General features: G+C 44.1%; 1 long non-coding RNA gene across 1 annotated transcript; it reads right to left on the bottom strand.

Moving 5' to 3' along the window:
* Window positions 1–705: 705 nt before the first annotated feature.
* LOC132397801 (uncharacterized) lies at window positions 706–17,376 on the bottom strand. The gene is made up of 3 exons (XR_009513454.1): window positions 17,272–17,376; window positions 15,938–15,981; window positions 706–2,099 (listed from the first exon to the last, which is right to left on the bottom strand). It is a non-coding gene; the product is annotated as an uncharacterized LOC132397801 (long non-coding RNA).
* Window positions 17,377–18,387: the final 1,011 nt, after the last annotated feature.

The raw sequence follows: 18,387 nt of genomic DNA, 5'->3' as shown, positions 1-18,387 counted from the left end.
TTTCTGCAGCATTTTTTTACCGCAACATTTTTTACCTGCAATAAACGAGGCATGTTATAAAGTTGTGCAGCTAGGAGTACCACTGCCCCACTGCTCCTGAAAGCTGGGTCCAATCCTGAACTCAGGTACTGTCTAAATGGAGTTTGCATGCTCTCCCTGCGACAGCATGGGCTTCCTCCAGGTTCTCCAGTTTCCCCCCACATCCCAAAGAAATGTAGAATAGTGGATTAGTTGACCACTGAAAATTCTCCTCAGTGCCAGTGGGAGAATCACTGAGGTAATTGCTGGGAATGATCTCAGGAATGAAAGAGTTAATATATGAGGAGCATTTGAATCTTTGAGTCTTTGAATTTGATGCTTCTAGTCCTGTGTTCGTTGGAGTTTTGAAGAATGGGCAGGGATCGCACTGAAACCATTCAAATATTTAAATGCCTATATAGAGTGGATGTGGAGAGAATGTTTCCTATTGTGAGGGAACCTACAGTGAAAGGGCACAGCATCGGAATAGAAGGACGTCCCTTTGGACCAAAGATGCAGAAGAATTTCTTTACCCAGAGGGTGGTGAAGCTGTGAAATTCATTGCTGCAGACAGCTGTGGAAGCCAGGTCACTGGCTATGGTTGAGGTGGAAGTTGACTGATCCTTGATTAGTAAAGGAACCAGTGGTTATGAGAAAAAGGCAGGGAAATGGGGTTGCAAGGGATAATAAATGAGCCATGATTGAATGACAAAGCAGACCAGATGGGCCAAAAGGTCTAACTCTGCTCCTAGGTCTTGTGAATGTGGGGATCTGTGTAGAAGGGTGGTTGATAGTGAACATAAATCTGATATCCTGAAAGGTTTGATTCTGCACTTACAACACTAAGCCAACTGTGAAAAATTTTACACGACATCCTCTGAATATCCATGTCCACAACATTTAGTGGATTGCTTTTATTTACATGATCACAGATATAAAACACAGCCCAACTTTAATAAATCTGCGTTGGCTGCCCTCAATTATCCCATCCATTTCTAAGTGTGCATTAATTTGATCATGAATTATGGATTCCAAAACTTTGCTCACAGCTGTCCTTAGAGTAATTGGCTTCTAGTTATCCAGCAAATCTGGTGCAATATGCTGCATTGGTTTTAGTTTTGTGTAATATTACTTTCTGGTAGATTGGATTTGCAGTTTACACAAGGAAATATATACCTTTACATGGTCTGTCGGAGAATTACCAGGCAGTTAGAAAGATCAAGAATCTGTATTTTTTCCTTATGTTCCCAACCAAATGAAATAATTCTTTGTTGACACTGTGACTGATTATTTTTCTCTGCAAAGTAAAATTTCACTTAATAAAGCTTTACTTGCTCCATTTATGTATGATGAAGCGTACCATGAAATGCATCAAATTGCATCAGTGAGGATTGTACTGGGGGCAGCTCACTTCTGGTGCCAAACTAGCATACTCATAGCTCACTAACCCTAACTGTACATCTTTGAAACGTAGGAGGGAACTGAAGCACCTGGTGGAAACCCACACCGACACAGGGAGAATGCACAAACTCCTTGCAGACAGGCCTGGTCACGATCACTGACAGTGTACACGTTGCACTAACCATTATGCAAGACCAAACTTTATGTAGACATCAGGTATTTGATTTCGAGTGCTTTGGACCATAGCCTCCCCTTCTCAGCGGAATACCTGGCTCTATAGCGCCTGAGGATCACGGATGATTGGTTTTCTATTGACTAGCATAAAGTAGTGGAATTGCCGGAAATATTCTGCAGGTCGGGCAGCGTCTGCAGAGGGAAAAACAGGAAATAGTTAATTTCCTTTCTTGCTTCTCAGATGCTGCCTCACCTGCTGAGCTTTTTCATTTCTTCCTCCAGCATCCACAACATTTCACTCTTGTATAATTGCCTCTCTACTTGATGTAGTTGGGGTTACAAGATTGCAGCAGTAGCTACCAGACAAGGATTTTTGACTCTAGGTGTCTATTGCATTCTGCATAACTCAGTCCTGTGGAGACTAGAACTCCTGCTTACAAGAAAAAGGTGCAGGAGAGAAGGTGGAGTATTTGCCTTCTTCAGCCAATGCCAGTTGTCCATCCATCCTAGGATGCAGGGGAAGAAGAAGAAAAAGTTCAAAGTAACTTTATTATCAAAGAACATATATGTCACCATTTAGAATCATAAGACATAAGAGCAGAATTAGGCCATTTGGCCCATCAAGCCTGTTTTGCCATTCAGTCATGGCTGATCCTTTCTCCCCCTCCTCAGCCTCCCTCCCGCCCTTCTCCCCATAACCTTTGATGCCACGTCCAATCAAGAACCATCAATCTCTGCCTTAAATACACCCAACAACCTGGCCTCCACAGCTGCCAGCAGTAACAAATTCCGCAAATTCATCACCCTCTGCTCAAAGAAATTTCTCCACGTCTGTTTTAAATGGACACCCCTCTATTCTGAGACTGTGCCCTCTTGTCCTACACTCCCCCACCATGGGAAACATCCTTACTACTCTGTCCAGGCCTTCCAACATTCGAAAGGTTTCAATGAGATCCCCTCTCATCCTTCTGAATTCCAGACAGTACAGAGCCAGAGCCATCGAACTTTCCTCGTATGATCACCCTTTTGTTCCCGGAATCATCCTAGTGAACCTCCTCGGGACCCTGGGATGTACAACCCAGAGCTTTATTTTCTGTGGCATGCTTGTAAAATCCAAGAAACATGATAGAATCAATGAAAAACCATGCCCAGCCAGACGAACAAACAACCAATGTGCAGACAACAAACTGTGCAAATATGAAAGAAAAGAAATAATAAATAAGCAATAAATGTGGAAAACATGAGATGAAGAGTCCTTGAAGCTGAGTCCATAGGTTACAGGAATAATTCAGTGATGGGGACTGAAATTGAGTGAAGTTATCTCCATTAGTTCAAGAGCCTGATGTTTGAGGGATAATAACTGTTCCTGAACTTGGTGGTGTGGGTCCTAAGGTTCTTGTACTGCCTTCCTGATAGCAGCAGTGAGAGGAGAGCATGACCAGGGTGGTAGAGGTCCTTGATGATGGATGCTGTTTTCCTGAAACAACATTCCGTGTAGATATGCTCAGTAGTTGGGAGGGCTTTGGCCATGATGGACTGGGCGATTTCCATTACTTTTTGTAGGAATTTTTATTCAAGGGCATTGGTGTTTCATACCAGATGGTGATGTAACCATTCAATATACAGTTCTGTCCACCACACACCTATAGAAGTTTGTCGAAGTTCTGGATGTCATGCCAACTCTTCACAAACTTCTAAGGAAGTGGATGCACTGCCATGCTTTCTTCGTAATTGCACTTATGTGCTGGGCCCAGGGCAGTTCCTCTGAAATAATATCACCAGGGAATTTGAAGTAGTGACCCTCTCCACCTCTGATCCCCCAATGAAGACTGGCTCATGAACCACTGGTTTTCTCCTCCTCAGGTTAAAAATCAGCTCTTTGCTCTTGCTGACATTGAGTGAAAGGTTGTTGATGTGGCACCACTCAGCGGATTTTCAATCTCCCTCCTATATGCTGATTCATCACCAACTTTGATTTAGCCAACAACAGTCGTGTCGTCCACAAATGTAAACATGGCATTGGAGCTGTGCTCAGCCTCACAGTCTTAAATATAAAGTGAATAGAGCAGGAGGTTAAGCACACAGTCTTGTGGTGCGTCTGTGCTAATGGAGATTGTGGAGGAGATGCTGTTACGAATCAGTACCATGAAATAACAAACAATACACAATATGCAATTAAATGATTAAGCTTTTAATTTTACTTTGACTATATGGTTAAGAAAGGAATGAGAAATGGAAAAGGGCCCAATCTTATGAAACAGTCTGTTGCACAAAGTTGGAGCTCACCGATAAGTCCTTTGGACCCTTGCTCCAAGTCCACCCCATCTGGTGGTCTACCAACCCTCTCTGCTCACGTCTTCTCTCCTCATCTCTCCCTGAACAAAAGACCACAAAAATCCCTCTTCCAGCTCACAAGAAAGAACAACAACATTCCTAACCCCATTATCTCTAGTCATAACCCAAACATTGCTGATACAGAGAAACCATTAAATTATCAGTGAAACCCTACAGCATGTTACAAGGATGAAGAGAGGTACAGGAGCCAGAGGAGGAGGGATTGGAGAAGGAGGTGAAGTAGGAGTTGGAAGAGGTGGTGGTGGAGGGGTGGAGGAGGAGGGAGAAGAAGGTGAAGTCAGAGCTGGAGGAGGTGGTGTGGGGGAACAGGGTGATATGGGAAGAGAAGGTGAAGGTGGAGAGCAGGTAGAGATGTAGGAGACGATGTTATTTATTTTGATTACTTTATTTAGTGATACAGCACAGAGTAGTCCACTCTGGCCCTTCAAGCTATGCCGCCCCAGCAGCCTCGGACAAACCCAATTAACCTTAACCTAGTCATGTGACAAGCTACAATGACTAATTAACCTACCCAGTACTTTAGATTGTGGGAGGAAGCCGGATGGCCCAGAGAAAACCCATGCATTGCACTGTGGACGTACAGAGACTCCTTACTGAGGACATTAGGACTCATCTCCAAACTCTTGAATGCCCTGAGCTGTAATAACAATGCTTTAACTACTACCCCACCCCCAAAGTCCTGCTGGCCATTTCACAGCTGTGGAAATGTCCTTGGTGAAATAGTTCAGCATTGCTGGCAAACTGTGCACATTGACGTGACTTCTTCCAAATCTTCTTCAACACTGGCATTGAACTTTGAACTCTAACACCCTGAGCTTAATAGTGTCGCACTAACAGCTACACTATAGGGGCACCCTCACGAGTGGAGGAGAGAAGGATGTAGGAAGTGGAGGTGGAGGAGGAGGAGGAGATGAGGAAGGATGTGCATGAGGATGAGAGGTGGATGCCAAAGGAAGAGGAATGCAGCAGAAGGAGAGGAAAGGATTCACCCTAACACAGGAAGAGGAGGAGGAGGAGACCTCGCCCAGTCTGATTGTGAGATCACATGGTCATTTACTGTTCCAGCCAAAAATGTTGAGCATCCTTCACCTGTACCTTCTCTAAAATAAGAACAATGATATTGTTGACTTAAATAGTGTGTGTGTGTGTGTGTGTGTGTGTGTGTGTGTGTGTGTGTGTGTGTGTGTGTGAGAGAGAGAGTGTGAGTGTGAGAGAGAGAGAAAGCAAAAAAGAGAAAGAGAGAGAGAATTGGGAATGTGTGGGTAGAAATTGAGAGGGAATTAAAGGGAAGAAGGGACAGCCAGATAGAAGGAAAGAGAGGAAGAGATCACGGGACATTTTTACTTTCTTCTAGAGAGGAAGATGTGAAGGAAGGATAGGGAGAGGAGAAGACAGAGAGAATAAGAGAGCGGATAGAACAAGAGAGAGAGAGGAATGATAGGCTGTGAGATCAAGTGCAAGTGAGGAGAGTGAGAAAGGGAATTTTCCATTTGTCTCTTTCTCTACCTTGTTTCCTTTTTTACTTGGGTGGTGCTTGAAGGGAATCTGTAACATTTGGGGATCATCTTCATCAGCAGATTTTGTGAGTTCAGAAGTTGTTTTCACAGGGGAATTGACTCCAAATCTGTAATCACCTGAAGCCCGACCATCTATGTGTAACGTAGAACACAGCACAGTACAGGCCCTTTGGCCCATGATGTTCCGCCAACTTTTCAACCTACTCTAAAATAATTTTAACCCTTCTCTCCCATGTAGCCTTCCATTTTACGATCATCCATGAGCCCATCTACAAGTTTCTTAAACATCCCTTATGTATCTGCCTCTACCTTTATAGTACCAGCAACATTGATACAGTACCAGCTGGCTTGTCTTGCCATAATTCTGGTGCAGAGCAGCACTTCCCAGTAAAGGAAGGTTCTTTGATAATGATCTCAATGAACCATCCTTTACTGGGAGGTGTTGCTCTGCACCAGTTTTGTGTTGGGACAAGCCAGCTGGCTTCGGGTTGGAAACCTGGCTTCAAGGCAGTTAACGTGACTGAAAGAACTCAGGGAGGAACGAATCACTGTAGCAATTCCAAGCTCTGAAACTGGGTCAAATGACGCAAGCCTCATCAGAAATCAGAATCAGGTTTATTGTCACTGACATAAGTCATGAAATATGTTGTTTTGTAGCAGGAGTACAGTGCGGGCATATCAAAGTAATTTAAGTTACAATAAGAAATATATAATCAAGTAGAGCAGAAAGAGAACAAAAAGTGAGGTATTGTTCATGGGTTCACCATTTAGAAGCATGATAGTGAAGGGGAAGAAGCTGCTCCTAAAACATTGACTGTGTGTCTGCAGGCTCCCATACTTCCTCCCTAATGGTAGTAATGAGAAGAGGACATGCCCTAGTTGGTAAAGGTCCTTAATGATGGATCCTACACCACTTTTGAAAGATGGCCCCAGTGGTGAGGAGGCTTGTGCATGTAATGGAGTCAGCTGAGCTTACAGCCCTCTACTACTTTTTCCGACCCCTCCATTCCAGACAGTGACGCAACCAGTCTGAGAGCACTCCACGGTAAATCTGTGGAAAATTGCTAGAGTCTTTGGTGACATAACAAATCTCATCAGACTTCTAATGAATTATAACCACTGGTGTGCCTTCATTATTGAATTCCAGTCAACAAAATCTGTAGTTGAGTTGTGATGAGGGGAAATACTTGAATACCAATGGGACTGTTGTGATTTGAATTCATGCAGCTATGTACTGTTATGGGACCCTCTCAATTCCCTCACCACGCATTGACAATTTGACCCACAGATCTAACAGAACTCCCAATTCTCTCTGGCGTGAATTTTACTTCAACTCCATTTTCATGCTAAAAGTTTCCTTATTAGTGCCAAGTGCCATCTCCTGCATTTTCCCACATTAGAATAGTCACTATATGGCAAAGTCATTTGATGTATACAACTCTCTTTGAGGTGAAATGTCCAATAACTTTGTACATGCATGTCACATTGCAAAGATGTGTTAGCTATTGCAGGTTGCATTGCAACAGCATGTAAAATGAGTGGACAATCTCGTTTAGGCGAGACATCTGGAACCACAAAACACAAAACCTAAGAAATAATTTCTTATTTGTGTCTCTTCCTGACTGAATGTGGTCAAGTCCCTTTGAGATGAATTACAGAAAATATCGATGGAAATCAAGATATAGAGAACAAGCAAGCAGGTGGAGCAGTAGTGTAGCGGTTAGCACAATCACTTTACGGCGTCAGCGATCACCAGTTGGGGTTCGATTCCCGCTGTTCTCTGTATCCCATGACTGTGTGAGTTTTCTCCCGTTTCCTCCCAAATTCCGAAGACCTACAGTTAGGGTTAGTGAGTTGTGAGCATGCTATGTTGATGTCGGAAACGTGGCAAAACTTGCAGGCTGCCCCCAGCACATCGTCAGACTGTGTTTGTTGTTAATACAAAACAACAAATTTTATTGTATGCTGTGATGTACATGTGACAGGTAAAGTAAGTCTCTCTTTATTTCATTAGGGAAGGGGCAAATGAGATTGTTGGGGCTGGATGAGGGAGACAAGTACAAAGAGACATTGATGTAGGAGCAAGAAAACTGATGGAGACACCAAGCTTTTAGCCAAGAAGGAAAATTGAATTGCCCATTGGATCAATTTGTATTTCCCTGGTTTCCTCTCCAAAGCATGTAGATGCTGGATCCCATGATAAAAAATAGATGTTTGATCACTCTCTATGGTTAGCAGAAGAGTGCAAGCTTGGACACCTTAAAACTGACAAGCAAAGGAAATTGCACTAATCTTCAAAATCCTCAAGGTGCTTAGTATTCATGGAATTCTGATGGAGGCTATCTTTCATCATACCTTCTAAATGAGTTTTCATGGAGCAAACAGCAAGGGGTGCAAAGATTGAATCTACACACATGGGTAGAGAGATCAGACTCATAGCAGAACGTCTGGTTAGCCATTCGAGAGTAGGACACAGTGCGCCAAGAGACTCCAGTCATAAAACAATTCACCCACTCACAGTACCTGAAGGAAAGAATCAAAGACAAGATACGAGCCACATTACATGAAACAATGCAATTAAGGTGTGATAGAGCCATATAGGTTTCAGTGCAGTATGAGTCTATATAACCATATCGGTCATTTAGTAATGAATTCATAGCATCATATACTGTGGGTTTCTGGGTTATATGAGTCTACAGCACTTTAGTTTCATTGTGTTATACATTTTAGAGGTGTTTAAAAACATGAGGGGTATTTTTTCCAAGGGGAAAACAAATCAAAAGCTAGAGAGCATTTGTTTTAGGTGAGAGGGGCAAGATTTAAAAGGTTCTTGAGGGGCAACTTCTTCACACAGAGGCTACTGGGTTTATGGAACGAGCTGACGGGTTGAGCAGACACAATAAGAACATTTAAATAGAAACACTTGGGCAGGTGATTGGATAGGAAAGGATTGGAGAGATAGAGGCCAAACACAGGAACATGGGACTGGTTTAGGTGGAGATCTTAGTCAGCATGGATCTGTTGGGCCAAATGATCTGATTCTATTCTGTATGGCTTTGATGCTGAACAGGTCCTTTGGCCCAATGAACCTGCACCATCCTTTTACACTAACCCTATGTGAATCCCAAGTCATTCTCCCACTTTTCCCATGAGCTCTTCTCAGATGCCGTCATTCACCCACATCATGGCGGGTATTTTACACTGAGGAATTAACTTTCAAACCCGCACGTCTTTGGGAAACGGAAGAAAACCGGGGGTCACAGGGAGAAGTTGCAAACTCCACACACACAGACAGCACCTGAGGTCAGGATGGAACCCAGGTCACTGGAAGCAGCTCCAATGCGCCACCTTGTGGCTTGAATGTTAAATAGTGAGGATTCATTGTTCAACAGGCTGCCTGCTCCAGGAAATCATTCAATCAGACAGTGACTCATCCAACAACTGTTCTGTGCAAGGAAACCTTGATATGTCATTGATAGTGAGACAGTCCAAAGCCTAATTAACCTCAACTTCCATGTGCACACAATTGCCACTAAGGTGATTAGGTATCAAAAATATCGCACCCCCCCCCCCCCCCGCCATCCCTGTCACCCTCCCTGACCCAATGTCCATAAGGCATTCCAGGTTCATAGAATTCAACTACACAGCATTCTTTAACATTCAACAATTTTACAATAAACGTGTTTACTGTGTCTAATATGTGATGAAGTCTCACGAAAACTGAGTCTATAAGCTGCTTGGAGTGTAGTATTACAGTTCAAATTTGAGATTCGAACGCATGAAAAATTCAATAACAAATTAAAATGGTTAGACAACGCATCACTATTGGTGATTTGTTCAGACTATTATTGTTAACACAGTAAAGCGTTAATCACACAACATAAGGGTATAAATGTATTGTAGTAATAGCAGAGTTTTACAGTGATGGAAAAGCCTGGCCTTCACAGTCTGCTTTCTCCCAAGTAAAAGCTTGCTGAGCACTTTCTCATAAACGGAGTCACCCTTTCAAGTTGCATAATGACAACATTTAGCAAACAAAGCTCACAGGACAGCACGGTGGTGATGCAGTTAGCGTCGCGCTATTACAGAGTCAGTGACCTGGGTTCATTTCCTGCATGGGTCTCCCCCAGGTGCTCTGGTTGCCTCCCACAGTCCAAAGGCGCATGGGTTGGGAGGTTAACTGGTCACGTGGGTGCACTCAGGCGGCGGGGGGCTCATGGGCCGGAGGGGCCGGTTACCGAGCTGTGTCTCTAATTAAAAAATAAATTAAATAAGCTGTTGAAACCAGGCAAAACCAAAATGCAAAGAGCAGCTTCCCTGTGCACCCATTGAATGTATAACTGGCTGAAAGCACCAATCTGTGGATATAAAATGTGCTGACTGGAATATATAAAGTAATGTGTAATAATCAAAGTTTTCATGACATCATATTCCCCTCAAGCTGCAAACCATTCGGCCCATCAAGTCTGTTCCTCCTCAGTCCAATCAATCCCATTCCCACCACTTATTTCCCTGCCACCTCTCACGTTTTCACATCAACCTCTTCCCAGATTCTACCACTCACCCACACATGAAGGCCGACTTAGAGAGGCAGGTTCTTGAAATTTCAAAGGAAACCAGAGCACCCAGGGAAACCCTGAGTGGAGTTTGAACAGGGGGAACGTGCAAACTCCACACAGGCAGTAACTATGGTTTGGATTAAGTCTGGATCATTGCACCACCCTCTAAGAGAAGACATTTTTGTTCATATCCAGCTGGAGGTCCTACCTTGTATCATGAGTCTGACACTTGGTGCTGTGCTTGACTTGTGATCCTAGTCTACAAATCCCATACTCCCACCTACACCCTCTGCGCATCCAGCCTGAGAAGCCCTGACAGATTTTATATGGTACCATGAGAAGTCACATAAAATAGTAACAGCATTCACAAGTTTCACGGGCAAGTTTGGTAAAATGATAGATTGGTTTATTATTGTTACATGTAGTGAGATATAGTGAAAATCTTTCTTTTACATTCCACTCATACAAATCTGTCATCACATCAGTGCATTGAGGTAAAGAGGTACCTGTTTGGTTGTAGCAGCCTCTCTGGGTCCAAAAAATGGTGCAAATATGTGTTTATGTGTTTTCAATGTTTTTTCTTGTGATCGCAAGATCTTGATGGTCATTGACAATATAAAATACTACGAGATGGGCTTCATTGGTTCAGTGGAGAAGCTACATGGCTTTGGATGTTGCACAAACTAGGACCTCATGCCGTGGCACCCAGCAGAGGAAGCTCCAGAAACAGAGTGCGGCAGGCGTGCTGGAATCTGAGCTGGGTCGGGGGCTGGGGCCCGCAAGCCTTTCTGTTATCGATGCTGCTCTCCAGCGTTCACTCCCTGGAAGCCAAGCTAGATTAATCTGCAGCCGACCTAGTGCGAGATGAGGAATTTCTCCATGCTTGTTCTTGCAGGAAGCTCTAGGACAACATCCCGTGCACCATCAACCTTCACACCATCAGAATTGCTATGCCACTCAGGGACTTGTGATAATATCATTTTGTGACTGTATGTACTACTGTGACTATATACACTGTGTGTTGTGTGTGACTGTGGGTACCGTGTTTTGTATATAGGAAGTTTAAGGGAAGTAGTTTAAGGGAAAAAGTAACAGAATTCAGAACAAAGTGTTAGTTACAGAGAAAGTGCAGAGGTATTGGCATTGCTTTATAATTGTCACATGTATCAAGATCCAGTGAAAAGCTCGTCTTGTACACTGAGTTTTTTTAGCGTGTCTCACCAGTCAGCCATTCTTGTCTGGCGCATGGTGGCAGGATTGGTCTCCTTTTCGGATTAACCAGGTCACGATATGAACGCTCCTGACTCGACCTTTTTTCTAAAAACGAGGCTGAGTGGCTAGCTCGACACTCAACCCAGCACGGATGGAAAGCGTGCTCGGGGGTGGCCCGCCTGGATTCGAACTCAGGAGCCTTCGCTCCGGAGTCCGGTGCTGATGCCATTGCACCACCAGCCGGCCTGTTCATGCTGTTCACACAGTTGTAATTACATAATGCCTTGAGATTAAGGTAAAACAATAACAATGCAGAATAGAATGGAAGTGGAGGAGTTAAGGTGGCACCAGAGGATGATGACTTTGAGCTCATTTGTAAAACAGCTTAAATTCCTCTCTTTAATTCCTCTTTTTCCCATTTCGAGGTGCCTGGTGTCCTGTCGGACACCGTGATCTACAGCTGCACTCAAACTGCTGTTCTTCATGGCAGTGGATTCCCACTCCTGGAGCTCGCCAACCAGCCAGTTTTAATATCTCCAGGAGCGGTCTGAAAGATGTGTGGTTTCAGGGTGCGGTCTTGGGTGGCCACGTGGACTCAATTCCTCACTGGTGTCACCAAGTGTAACTTCACAGAGTATTGGAACAGCGAGACATCGGATGCGGCTGTTGGAGACTTCTGCACTCGAGCAATCACCCTCTCTCTCTCTCGGTGGGGGTGTGGGAGAGAGTCTGCTGGTTCTCAAGTCAGGTGAGATCGAATAAACATTGCTTCAGACCATAACACCTTACGAGGGTTCTCTCTCTCTCCCTCTCTCCCTCTCTCTCTCTCCCTCTCTCCCTCTCTCCCTCTCCCTCTCCCTCTCTCCCTCTCTCTCCCTCCTCCTCCTCCTCCCCCACCCCTAAGTGAGAGAGAGCTTGAGGCATGTTGGGTGAACAATGGTTTTCGATGGACTGCAGATCATGGTCTCTCTTTGAGGGTTTTGCTATTGCTTGTTTGGTGTGTGGTGGGCTGCCTCCTGGAACGAGTGGGGGAAGAGGAGGGGTGATGCTTCACTGCTGCTTGTGTGTGGAAGGCGGGAGGGGAGGGTCTTTGGGGTTCTAACGTTTTTACCGTCACTCAGTCTTTGGGGTTTTCCTCTGTTTTGTGGAGTAAGAATTTCAGGTTGTGTACTGTACACATTTCTCTGATATTAAATAGAACCGTGAGCCATTGAATAAAGTGTAACAGCTAACAAAAAAATGCAGTGTAGGTAAATGATAAACTGTGAGTTCATAATGAGGCAGATTGTGAAGTCAAGAATCCATGTTATCGTACAAAAGGTCCATTAAAGAGGCTGATGACTGTGGGACAGGAGCTGTGTTTGGATCCTCTGCCTGATGGGCAAAGGGAGAAGAAAGAATATCCGGGGTTGGTGGGACCTTTGATTACGCTGGCTGCTTTACTGAGATAGTGAGAAACATAGACTCCATGAAGGGGAGGTTGGTTGTTCTGCTGTGCTGAGCTGTGTCCACGACTTTCTGCAATTTCTTACGGTCTCGTGCAGACAGATGTCTTACTAAACCGCTATACATCCAGATAGGATGCTTACTGGGGGGCATTGATAAAAATTGGAGAGGGTTGACGTGGACATGCCAAATTTCTTTAGCCTCCTTAGGAAGTAGAAGCATTCGGTGCAAGGCCATAACAAAGCGTGGTGCAAGGTCAAGCACCCATCTCATCATACTAGGGGACGGTTCAAAATCAGAATCAGACTTGATATCATCAGTATATGTCATGAAATTTGCTGTTCAATAGTCTTACAACAGACAGAGTAGTTCCGTCATATGTTTGAGGCTGTATCTGTCAAAGGAGGCTGCAGATCTCAGGCCAGTTAAGCATTGACCCATTAAGTAACTTTGTCTTGGCAGAAACAATTCTATAAAACCTGGTTACCCCACAAGTAAAAGTCATTTTTCACAACATACAGATGAATATTGAGTATTACATTGCCGTGCTTTTCAAGGAGGGAGACAGGAGATGGGAGACGGGGGAGGAAGAAACAGGTGCTGAGGCAAACAAGCATTTGGTGGACAACCTTCCTGATAGACACTGGGGCAGTCAGAAATATGCACTAACACATGAGATTCTGCAGATGCAAGAAATCCAGAATAACACGCACACAAAATTCTGGAGGAGCTCAGCAGGTCAAGCATGAAGAGTAGAGTTGACGTTGCAGGCTGAGATGAAGGGTGCTGATGAAAGGTCTTGGCCTGAATTGTCATCTGTTTATCCCTTCCCTATCATAATGAACACCATGTCTACCCTTACTATCCACTCATGGTCTTATATCCTTTCAGAGCTTCTATTGCTCCAGGGAAAACAAGCCCAGTTTATCCAATCTCTCCTCATGACTGAAGTCCTTCTATCCTGGCACCATCCTACACTGATCCATACCATTCTGGACTCTTTGCACCAAGCCAGGTTCGGACTGGGCACACAGGGGAGCTGAGATGTTCCACCGTGAGTCTGTGGCTGCTGCTTGAGTGAGCAGGTGACTTTACAAGATTCATGGATGACCAGTGAGTCTCAGGGTCAGGTGAGTGTGTGGGGCAGGTCTGGAGGTAAAAGTTCGGTCAGCAGGTCTGGTCGGTATGTCCACTCGTCGGACTTCAGCAATCCCCCAAGGACAGAGGTCAGGTTGGTAGGTACTGAGGTCAAGGACCACAGTCGGAGGGCCCCATGTAGGAGGGTGGGTTGTCCCAATGAGGTTGGGGGAGGGGTAGGAATGGGCTTGATTTGATGATGTTGCATTTGTCTTGTTGAACATTGTATGTATGCTATGTTGGTAACATTTGCAGGCTGTTCTCATACCAACAAACTTGCTGAGCTCCCCCAGCATTTTGTGTGTGTTGCTCGAATTTCCAGCATCTGCAGATTTTCTCTTGTTTGTGAAATCCTCAGACTATGTTGTTTGTTAACACAAATGGCACATTTCACTTTATGTTTCAATCTACATGTGACTAATAAATCTAAATCTAAAGTGTTTAAACTAACACAGGGCTCCCTGCAGTACAGAACAATTGGGATATTTATTCCAAGTATTGTTTCATCAGTGGATGTGTCCCTATGTCTATGACTGGCCAGACAAAGAGGCTTCAGACTTGGAACACCATGCCCTACTGCAAAAAGCTTTAGCTGTGAGGGTCTTTAGGGAACCCATCACCCTGCCTGGGCCTCTCAAATGAAGAAGATTCAAGATTGAAGATTCAAGTTTATTTGTCACATGTAAGCCGAAACACAGTGAACTGCGCCATTTCCTTTAACAACCAATACAGTCTAAGGATTCATCTGCCCCATAGACATGAACCTTCCCAATAGACAGTCCACCAATTCCCAACCCAAGGGGACAATGGGTTGTCCAGAGTGAAGTCTGCCATGACTGGCACCTGTAAAGAGGTCCTTGGCTTCTCCACCAAGACCCGTTGGATGAGATTGGTCAAGAAAGGATCTAGGAGATTGTGAGCTGCAATCAAATGTCATTGCTGGATCAGAGACCACCATTCCTCAAGAAGGAAAAATTGTTCTGCAGGCAAGGTTCCTGCAGGAAGCCCGTGACTAAAAGAACAGATGGTGTTTGGAAGGAAATATGGAGACTTGGCAAACTTGCTGACCACATGACAAGCATGGCTTCTTCAACACTGTAAAACCTCCCTACAACCCCAACATCCAAACCCCGCCCTAATGTGAGATATAAATGCGGGCAAGCTCTTTATAAGGAGAGAGGTAGTCAGTGCCTGGTGGCAGGAACACAAAGATCTCCTCAAAGACAATTCTGGCTTCATTCCACTGAAGCATGAAGTAAATTGTCATATGCACATGTGCAATAAAAAACTTAAACACATCTGTCATATTTGCTTCCACCACCATCCCTGGTAGTGCATTCCAGGCACCCATTACTCAGCCTGTAAAAAATCTTCCTTTCACACCTCTTCTAAACTTGCCCCCTCTCAGCTTAAATGCATGCCCTCTGGTATTAGACATTTCTACCCTGGGGAAAAAGAAACGGTCCACTCAATCCTCTCATATTCTTATAAACCTCTATCAGAACTTCCCTCGTCCTCCACTACCTCGGAGAAAACAACCCAAGTTTGTCCAGCCTCTCGTTATAGCATATGCTCCGTAATTCAGACAGAAGCCTTGCAAACCTTTTCTGCACCCTCTCCAAAGCCTCAACATAATGGGGTGATCAGAACTGTACACAATTTCCAGATGTGGCCTAACTAGAGTTTTATAAAGCTGTAACATAACTTCCTGACTTTTGAACTCAGTGCCTCTACTTATGTTCTTGCTCATTCAAATTGCTGTACCTGGACCAGCGTAGTTAATATCAACAGAGCATCCAAACCATACTTGCCTCCACTCTTCATGCTAGAAACTGAGAAGGCCATAGCCCAACTAAACTCGCTCTCTGCACCACTTTGATAAATACAGTACTGTGCAAAGGTCTTAGGAACCCTAGCTACATATATTTATACATATATATACACAAACGTTTGTACATATAGACTGTAGAACATCACTGTCAGTGCACACCCTTCAGCCCACAATGCTATGCTGACCTTTGAACCTACTCTAAAATCAATCTAACCCTTCCCTCCATTTTTCAATCATCCATGTGCCTATCTAAGAGTTTTTTAAATAATAGAACATGGATACATTACTTTATTCAGCTTCCTCCTGATCAATTGAAGGAAGGGATCAGTTTCTGTGGAAAGCAAATAAAAGACAATTGAGTCAATCATAGGTACAATAAACAAAAAACACTGCCATTTATAACCATATAACAATTACAGCATGGAAATAGGCCATCTCGGCCCTTCTAGTCTGTGTCAAACGCTTACTCTCACCTAGTCCCACCTACCTGCACTCAGCCCATAACCCCCCATTCCTTTCCTGTCCATATACCCATCCAATTTTTTTTAAATGACAAAATCGAACCTGCCTCTAGCACTTCTACTGGAAGCTCATTCCACACAGCTACCACTCTCCGAGTAAAGAAGTTCCCCATCATGTTACCCTTAAACTTTTCCCCTTAACTCTCAACTCATGTCCTCTTGTCTGAATCTCCCCTGCTCTCAATGGAAAAAGCCTATCCACGTCAACTCTATCTATCCCCCTCATAATTTTAAATACCTCTATCAAGTCCCCTCCAACCTTCTATGCTCCAAAGAATAAAGACCTAACTTGTTCAATCTTTCCCTGTAACTTAGGAGCTGAAAGCCAGGTAACATTCCGGTAAATCTTCCCTGTACTCATTCTATTTTGTTGACATCTTTCCTATTTCTCAATCAGTTGTATGTCTATTAGAGTCTGGCAGTGAAACAGGCCAATAGGACTTGGAAAATAGAACATAGAACATTAATCATACCGAGAACCTAGAATTTAAAACGATACACAATTGTGTATCAACAATTGTATACTTTGTCAGAGCCTGGCAGTGAAATAAGGCAATAGGACTTAAAACAAAGAACATAGTGTCGTATTTGGTACTTTGACCCATGATGTCTGCACCAATATTGTGCTGAATTAAATTAAATTTCTTCTGCCTGTACATGATCATTTTCCCTCCATTTTCCTGAGTCTAACAGCTTCTTGAACACCATGGCAGTATCTGCTTCCACCAGTATCACTGCAGCCTATTCCAAGCTCCCATCGTTCTCTGTAAAGCACTTGCTCCACAACTCTTACCTTTAATGTACTTGACATTTCTAGCCTGGGAGAATGATTCTGCCGTCTACACTATCTCTGCCTCTCATAGCTTTATAAACGACTTGCAGGTTTCCTGTGGAAGTTGGGCGGGAGCAATCAGATGGCTATCTATTTCTTCTGGGTCTATCAGCTTGATGTGAATTACAACAGTGGGCCCTGTTTCACTAAAAGTTAACTGTACCCCTCCCCCCACTGTAAATCGATGGTAACCCAGCCGGTTCATGAAAATACAGTTCCTCCCAGATAACGAGTCCTGATTTACAGATATGCAGCGCGCAGACTGTACCGAGTGTTTGGACAGCAGGCTGGAAGATGAGAATTTGGCGGCTGCTGAACGGTTGCAGGCATAATCCGCTGCCTAGGGACGGGCATTTCCCATGCCTCCTTTCTGCACCACACCCCCTGCTGAACCGCAGCGGTCGGGGCCGAGCAGAGCCTGGAGCACCAAATGGGCAAAGACGCTCACTTCCCGTCAGTGAGGCCAGCTGCCGGCGGCTCGTCCCACACCTGCTCACCATCCTGTCACCACTGTTTCAGTTCTCTTCCAACGTCATGAATAGTTCGGGTCACAAACAGTTCTCCGGAACAGAGCCCTGCTCTACCCTGTAGCACGCACACTTGACTCCTTGTAAGAAAAGCAGCACTGACTGTTTCAAAGAAGCAAACCCCAGGAGGTGTCTGCTTTGATCTGCTGCTTCTGGTGTGAACGATATTTATAGTTTTTCATAAATTATATGTATTTCTTTATATTCATGTAACAGCCCGCAAGAATATTAATCTAAGGGTAACATATACATACTTTAATAATAACCTTAACTTGAACTTTGAAAGTTAAAGTCAAACTTATTGTCATACAGAATGTCAGCACATCTTTTCATAGGCAAGGGGACCAAAATTGCTCATAATACTTCAAGAGTGGTCTGACCAATGCCTTCTAAAGCCTCAGGGAAACATTCTTACTTTTGTATTCTAGTCCTCACAAAATGAATGCTAATATTGCATTTGCCTTCCTTACCACTGGCTCAGCCTGCAAGTTAATCTGTAGGGAATAATATAAAAGGACCCCCAAGACCCTTTGCACCTCTGATTTTTTAAATTATCACCCCATTTAGAAAATATTCTACACTTTCATGCCTTTAAACCAGAAGAGCAACGAGAGGTGCATAACCACGCACTTCCCTGCACTACATTCAATCTGTCACTTACTTGCTCGCTCTCACAATCTGTGCAAGTCCTGCAGACTCGCTGCTTCCTCAATACTATCTGCCCTTGCACCTATCTTTGTATTGTCCACAAACTTGGCCCTAAGTCCATCAATTCCATCATCTAAATCACTGACATATAAAAAGAAGCAGTTCCAACACAGACCCCTGTGAAACTCCACTAGTCATCGACAGCCAAC

This window comes from Hypanus sabinus, chromosome 8 (assembly GCF_030144855.1).
Source record: "Hypanus sabinus isolate sHypSab1 chromosome 8, sHypSab1.hap1, whole genome shotgun sequence".
In the NCBI taxonomy this organism is placed as follows: Eukaryota; Metazoa; Chordata; class Chondrichthyes; order Myliobatiformes; family Dasyatidae; genus Hypanus; species Hypanus sabinus.
The sequence above is the reverse complement of the archived record's forward strand: the minus strand, read 5'-3'. Positions and strand labels throughout refer to the sequence as shown.